The sequence below is a fragment of the Chrysochloris asiatica genome, unplaced genomic scaffold (genome assembly GCF_000296735.1).
Source record: "Chrysochloris asiatica unplaced genomic scaffold, ChrAsi1.0 scaffold00037, whole genome shotgun sequence".
Taxonomy (NCBI): Eukaryota; Metazoa; Chordata; class Mammalia; order Afrosoricida; family Chrysochloridae; genus Chrysochloris; species Chrysochloris asiatica.
Genome location: NW_006408555.1, coordinates 21,074,101 through 21,081,436, shown reverse-complemented (window position 1 = coordinate 21,081,436; position 7,336 = coordinate 21,074,101). Strand labels below are relative to the sequence as shown.

General features: G+C 42.9%; 1 pseudogene; it reads right to left on the bottom strand.

The window, feature by feature from the left end:
- Window positions 1-704: 704 nt before the first annotated feature.
- Window positions 705-1,369, bottom strand: LOC102830446 (annotated as a pseudogene).
- Between the last annotated feature and the right edge of the window lie 5,967 nt (window positions 1,370-7,336).

Here is a 7,336-nt window from a genome sequence, read left to right as displayed (position 1 = left end):
ACAGAAAAGGATGCTTGTGTGTGTGTGGTTGTTTTTTTTCTTTCAAAGTTTTATTTAAATGCAACCATTCAGGATGAATTTTTTTTTTAGTGTTTTATTGTGAATTATATTGATAGTTTACATGGGAGAACATTAGTTTTACATTCATTCTATCGTACATTGTATCATTGCCATGGTTACAATCCCCTCCATGCATCATCAACCAACCAAAGGGTATGCCCTGCAAGCCTGCCCCCTACACTATTCCCGACCCCCACCCCCACCCCAGTCTTCAGTACACAGTCGCTCTCCCTCTCTGGATCTAAAGTCCCCAGCTGCTTCATCTCTCCACGTCATTGTCTCTGCCTCCATCTCGGGCCTCACTGCTTCTCTGGGTAGGTTCCCGCTCTCGGCTCTTCTCCCTTGATGGTCCTAGGGACCTCTGCTCCTAGACTGAAAAGTTAATCACTTCCTTCCTTGCCATAAAATGTCTACCTTTACATTTCCAACCTTCACAATCAGTCCTGATAACACTTATTCACTATTGTATCACAAGAGACCCATCTGCATTTCATTTCATTAGCCCTGCCTAGGCAGATTGGATGCTACTCACTGGAGATTCTGCCTTCCTCCAGGCCCCCTGTCTCTAGGTTCCCTCTTGAAAGCTTGTAAGCCAGTCACTTCTTGCCTTTGTAGTCCTACCCCGCCATCATTCAGGATGAATTTTAAATCTTACTGAAAGCAGCCACATCTATAGTCTTCAAAAGCAGTGATCTTTTCCTCCACGTATCTGTGCCAACTTGATCATCTTCAACCACACACTGTATTTGAAGTTTTTTAATTCCATATCCCACTGGAACGAACTTAGAAAAGCCCCAGACCAAGCTGTCTGCTTGAATACTTCTAACACACTCTTCCAATTTGGCCATGTCTGTTTCATCATCCCAAGGTCTCTCATCGAGCAAGATGGAAGACTTGGCAACAAGAGCAGTCTTTTTGGCTTTCTTTGACCCGTACTGTGCAAGGCGTTCTTCTCTTAGCCTCTTTGCTTCTCCACTTTCCTCCTCCTCTCAGATCCAAAGAGATCTATATCATCGTCATCCTTACTGTCTGCAGCCCCACTTCCGGTCATGTCTTCCACATTAGTGGGCCCATACTTGCCCAAAGCTTTCTTCATTCCTGGCAAGCTGGCCTTTTCCTTTTCATAAGACTTGATGTGATTATACCAACGTAGGGCATGACACAAGTTGGCAGGTGGAGGGCCTGAGATTGCTTCAAATACCGCCACGTCTGCTTGTGATGGTACATATCCCTCGATGTAGCTCTTGTTGGCCAGATAATCATTGAGAACCTGGAGGCTGGTGAGGGTTTTCAGGTCTCCGAAACCCATGATGTCAGCTATATCAGGAGCTGGAGGACAGCAGAGGAAGGGAAGTAAAGGAATGAGCGCCTAGTGCCAAGAGAACGGCGGGGGGCGGGGAGACTTGTGTGTGTTTTTAAGAATGAAAGTTCAGTGGAATAGGTGAACTGGTTTTGGGGGGGAGGTTTCTGGGGGAGGTAGGATTTCTGCTGGGCCTTCAAGATGGGCTAGCACTTTAAAGTTGTATTAAGTCAACTTCAAAACAGTACAAAAGAATGTTTTTGAAAGGGAATAATGAATAGCAACTGGCAAGCCAAGGGTGAAAGAGTGGACAGTGAGTTAAGAGCACAGGGCCAGGGCTTAGAGGCCTCCAGCAGGTGCACTTAGTACAGACTATGAAAAGAGCTGATGAGGAACTGTGAACTCTGAACTGTGAACTGTGAACTGTGCTATGGACCACAGTAAGACAGAACAGGAAACCCGCTTCTTCCCAGTGCTTTGAAATGTCATCAAGATGAACCTTACAGACAGAACCAGTGTCCCTTTGACCGGCATCCTGGTGTCTCCTTGGAGTCCTGGTATGGCACTGTGGGTTAATGCGCCAGACTGCAAGGTCGGTGGTTCAAGCTCACCAGCTGCTCCTCGGAAACGCTACACAGGGTCACTATAGGTCAGAATCATCGACTCCACAGCACTTAACAACACCCAAAGGTAACTGCCAATATGATCTTCATACTTTTATATACCTACCATAGAAACGATACTATATAATACTATATATGTGTACTTTTCTAAATGATCAAAACTAGTCATGCTATACTTACCTCAAAGTGAAAACTTTTTTAAAGACCATGGAGTGCTATCTGTCTGCAGTGTAAGAGGTTATGAATATTCAATGACTCCTTCACAGGAACTTTGCCTTTGAAAGGTCTCATGTGGTGCTGGGGGTTAATGTGCCAGACTGCAAAGCCCTTTGAACTACAAAGTTGGCATTTCAAGCTTACCAGCTGCTCCTGGAAGCCCTATACAGGGTTGCTATTGGAATGGACTCAATTAACAACAACAATACTGTCTTTGAGTCTGTGTGGGAAGCTTTCATTGCTCTCTTTCCTACAAGTGCAGAGTCTGAGAGAGCGCCCCCTAGTTTTCAGTTTCTCCACATCCTTGGTATACAAGCATCCAGGGTTCTTTCTGGTGTTGCGTTAATGAGTCCACTTGGAAAATCACTGAGTGATTACAGTAATATGACTGAACTCTTGCTACACTGACTCCCCTGTGCCAGTCTTTGTATTCTCCTAGCTTTACAGCCTGGGAAACCCTATACAGGGTTGCAGTGAGTCGTCTCCTAACTTTATCATCCCTTTCAGAAAGAAAAGTTAACACCATTTATTCCTTCTTACCTAGAGTTGTTGTCATCATCAAATGCCCTCAAGTCAGTTCTGACTAGCCACTGGTGAGTTTGAACTCCTAACCTTGTGGTTCAGACCAACCCTATGGTCCAGTGTTTATTCTATAGTGCCACACCAGGATTCCTTGTAACCTGTTGTTTTTAAGTGATGTTGAGTTGGTTCTGACTCATAACTACCCTGTATAGGGCTTCCAAGGAGCTGCTGGTGAGTTTGAACCCACCAATCTTGAGGTCCAAACCCATGTTGAGGTCGAGTGCTTATCCTACCATGCTACAGTCTCTTACCTGAAGAGTGGGAAGTAATCTTGTTGAGTGTGTAATCTACAACAGAAACTGTTCTAAATACATTTATATATGTGCTAACTCATGTCAATTCCCCAAATAAATGGAGTCCAGGTGTGGCACTGTGGGCTAATGCATCAGACTGCTAAGTCCTTTGAACTGCAAGGCCGGTGGTTCAAGGTCACCATCTGCTCCTTGGAAACCCTATACAGGGTTGCTGTGGGTCGGAATCGACTCAAAGGCACTTAACAACAACTGGTAGTATAGTGGTTATGAGTCAAGCTGCTAAACTCAAAGTCAGCAGTTTGAAACTACCAGCTGTTCCATGGGAGAAAGATAAGGCTTTCTGTTCCCGTAAAGATTTACAGCCTAGGAAACCTGGGTCGCTGTGTGTCAGAACTGACTCCACGGCACATCCCCACCACTATCACCCTGCTAGGAGGAATGTAAATGGGTGGCCACTTTGGATAACATGTAAAATGTTAGGCAGTTTCTAAAATGTTAAATATAGAATTACCATATGACCCAGCAATTCCATTCCTAGATATAGATCCAAGACAAATTAAAACAAATGTCAAAAGAAAACCCCCAAAACTCACTCATGAATAGCAGCATTGCTCATAATAGCCCAAATTGGAAACAACCAACGTCCACCAACTGATGAATGGATAAATAAAAGAGGTTCTAATTCTATATAATGGAATATTATTCATAAAAACCTATAAAGTACTGATACTATGATATGAATGAACTTGGAAAACATTATGCTAAATGAAAGAAGCTGGTCAGGAAAGACCAGATATTACATGATACCATTTATATGAAAGGTTCGTAAACAGAGTGTAAATTAGTGGTTGCCTGGGCCCAGGGAGTGAGGACAGTCAAGGGTCCCTGGGGAAGTGAGGAGTGACTGCTAACAAAGAGTTTCTTTGTGGGTGATGAAAATGCTGTATAGTTAGATCATAGTGGGTCACAGGCAGATAGCATAATCACAAACACAGTGTTTTACGTCCTACTGTGGTAGATAACAACTGGGACCTAAAAAGCTCATGAGCAGCCATCTAAGGTACAACTGTTGGTCTCTCCTTGTCCAGAGGAAAGAATGATGAAAATTGAAGATGCTAGGAAACAATTAGTCATGAACATCAGTCTCCATGATCCTGAGTCCAGAAGAACTAGATGGTGCCGGCTACCACTACCAAATGCCTAGAAGGTCCTGGATACAGAGAGAGAAAATATAGAATTAAACTCAAGAAAAAAAAAAAAAAAAAAAGCCAGGCTTATTGGAACCCCCAGGACTATTGCCCTTGGTCACTCTTCAGGTCTGGAACTGAACTCACCTCTGTGTCTAATATTTCATCCAAGCAATAGCTAGATAGATAGGAGGGACAACAACATTAGTGAGCTATGTACACCATAGAATGGCCAACCCGCAGAACAGCTGGTAGTTTTGAACTGTTGACTTTGAGGTTAGCAGCCTGACTCATAAGCACTATACTACCTAGAAGGGCTCTAATCTCTCCACTTCCTTGCCAACACTTGTTACTGTCTGCCTTTTTCACTATAATCCTTTTAGTAAGATTGAAGTGGTATCCCACTGTGGCTTTCATTTACATTTCTGTAATGACTAATGTTATCCCATGCGAGTAAAGTTTTACTAAAGGTAATACAGGAGCTCTGGTAGCGTAGTGGTTACGAATCGGGCTGCGAACCTTAAGGTCAGCGGTTCGAAACTACCAGCTGCTCCGCGGGAGAAAGATGAGGCTTTCTACTCCCGTAAGGATTTACACCCTCGGAAACCCTATACAGGGTGGCTATGGGTCGGAACCGACTCGACGGCACTTAACAACAACAACAACAATACAGAAACAGCTGCAACCATATGTTGACAGAGAACTTCCAGAGGTTCAAGCCAGATTCAGAAGAGGTCATGGAATGAGGGCTATCATTGCTGACATCAAATGGATCTTGGCTGAAAGCAGAGAATACCAGAAAGATGTTTACCTGTGCTTTATTGGCTACGCAAAGGCTTTCAATTGTGTGGATCATGATAAGCTATGTACAATACTCATATTGTGAAGTATGAGTATTCCGGAACACTTTAGAAACCTGTACATAGACCAAGAGGCAGTTGTTGTTCAAACAGAAAAAGGGAACACCGAGTAATTTAAAATTAGGAAAGGTGTGTGACAGGATTGTATACTTTCACCATATTTACTCAGTCTATATGCTGAGCAAATAATCCAAGAAGCTGGATTATATGAAGAAAAACATGGCATCAATATTGGAGAAAGACTCATTAACAACCTGCAATATACAGATGATACAAGCTTTTTTGCTGAAAGTGAAGAGGACTTAAAATACATACTGATGAAGATCAAAGACCACAGCCTTCAGTATGGATTGCATCGCAAGGTAAAGAAAACAAAGATCCTCACCACTGAACCAATAAATAACATCTACATAAATGGAGTCCTGGTGTGGCACTGTGGGTTAATACGCTGAACTGCAAAGTCAGCTTGAGCCACAAGGTTGGCGGTTCAAGCTCACCAGCTGCTCCTTGGAAACCCTAGACAGGGTCACTATGAATCAGAACTGACTCAATGGCACTTAACAACAACAACAAGAAAAGATTGAAGTTGTCAAAGACTTCATTTTTCTTGGATCAACCATCAACACTCATGGAAGCATCAGTCAAGAAATCAAATGATGCATTGCATTAGGTAAATCTGCTGTACAAGACCTTTTTATAAAGTGTTGAAGAACAAAGATGTCAGCTTGAGGACTAAGGTGCGCCTGACTCAAGCCATGGTATTTTTATTAACCTCATATGCAGGTGAAAGTTGGATAGTGAACAAAGAAGACTGTAGAAGAATTAATGCATTTGAGCTATGGTGGTAGAATTGGGTATAGAAAGTACCATGGGCTGCCAAAAGAACAAATAGATCTGTGTTGGATGAAGTACAGCCAGATTGCTCTTTGGAGGCCAGGATGACCAGACTTCATTAGTCTCTCATACTTCGGACATATTGTCAGGAGGGACCAGCCACTGGAGAAGGATATCATGTTTGATAAGGTGTAGGATCAGAGAAAAAGAGGACGACCCCCAGCGAAATGGATTGGCAAAGTGGCATCATCAGTGGGCTCAAGCATGGCAATGATTGTGAGGTTGGCCCAGGACTAGGAAGTGTTTTGTTCTGTTGTGCATAGACTCGCTATGAGTCAGTACTGATTCCATGGTACCTAACAACAAGAATGACAACAACTATGAGTGCAGTGATTACATGCTTGTGTGGTAACCAAAAGGTTGGCTGGTAGAATCCACCAGTCACTCTATGCAAGAAAGATGAGGTAGTCTCCTTCCTTAAAGATTTATAGCTGTGGAAGCCCTGTAGGGGGGGCTGTTGTGCTGTGTCCTGTAGAGTTTCTGTGAGTCCAATCAAGTGGTCAATAGTAGGTTTTTAATGACTAATGATGATGAGCATCTTTCATTTTCTTATTGGTTATTTATATATCATCTTTGGAGTAATATTTATTCAAATCTTTTGCTCATTATTTAATTGTGTTGTTTTTTTTCTTTTTATTATTGTGTTCTAAGAATTCTTTATACAAGTCCTTTCCCGGAAAAATGATTTATAGATATTTTCTTTAATCCATGGGTTTTCTTTTCACCATGTCTTCATGGTGTCTTATAAAGCACAAAAGTTTTAAATTTTGATGAAGTCCAGTTAACCAACTTTTTCTCTTATGCATTTTTATTAATTTTTGATGCTGTAGCTAAGAATTCGAGAGTGCCTTCCTAGCCTAACCTTTGGATCCTGGCTTTGAGGCGGGGTCTACCAACTTAGAGACCCACAAGCCACAAGCGCAGCCCAAAGTGTCTCAGTTCAACCCAGTCGCCCCTGCTGCACTTCCACCTCTTGATTGACATCCGAGGATGGAAATCCCGCCTTTGAGCCTGACTTAAGGGCCCTAGTGCAAGGAGATTCCTATTTAACAGCAACCACACAACCGCCACTCGTCTGTCTGCCATGCTGTGGTGGTTTGAATTGCTGTGATTCTGAGGGCTATGCCACTGGTATTTTAAATAACCAGCAAGGTCACCCATGATGGACAGGTTTCAGATGCGCTTCCAAACAAAGACAGACTAGGAAGAAAGAGTGAGAAACTACTTCCGAATCGCTAGTCACTGAAAACTCTATGAATAGCAGAGAAACACTGTCAGATACAGGACCGGAAGGTGGAAAGTCACTCAGAATGCGTCTGGGGAAAAAATGCCTCCTCAAAGTAGAGTTGACCAAGATGAC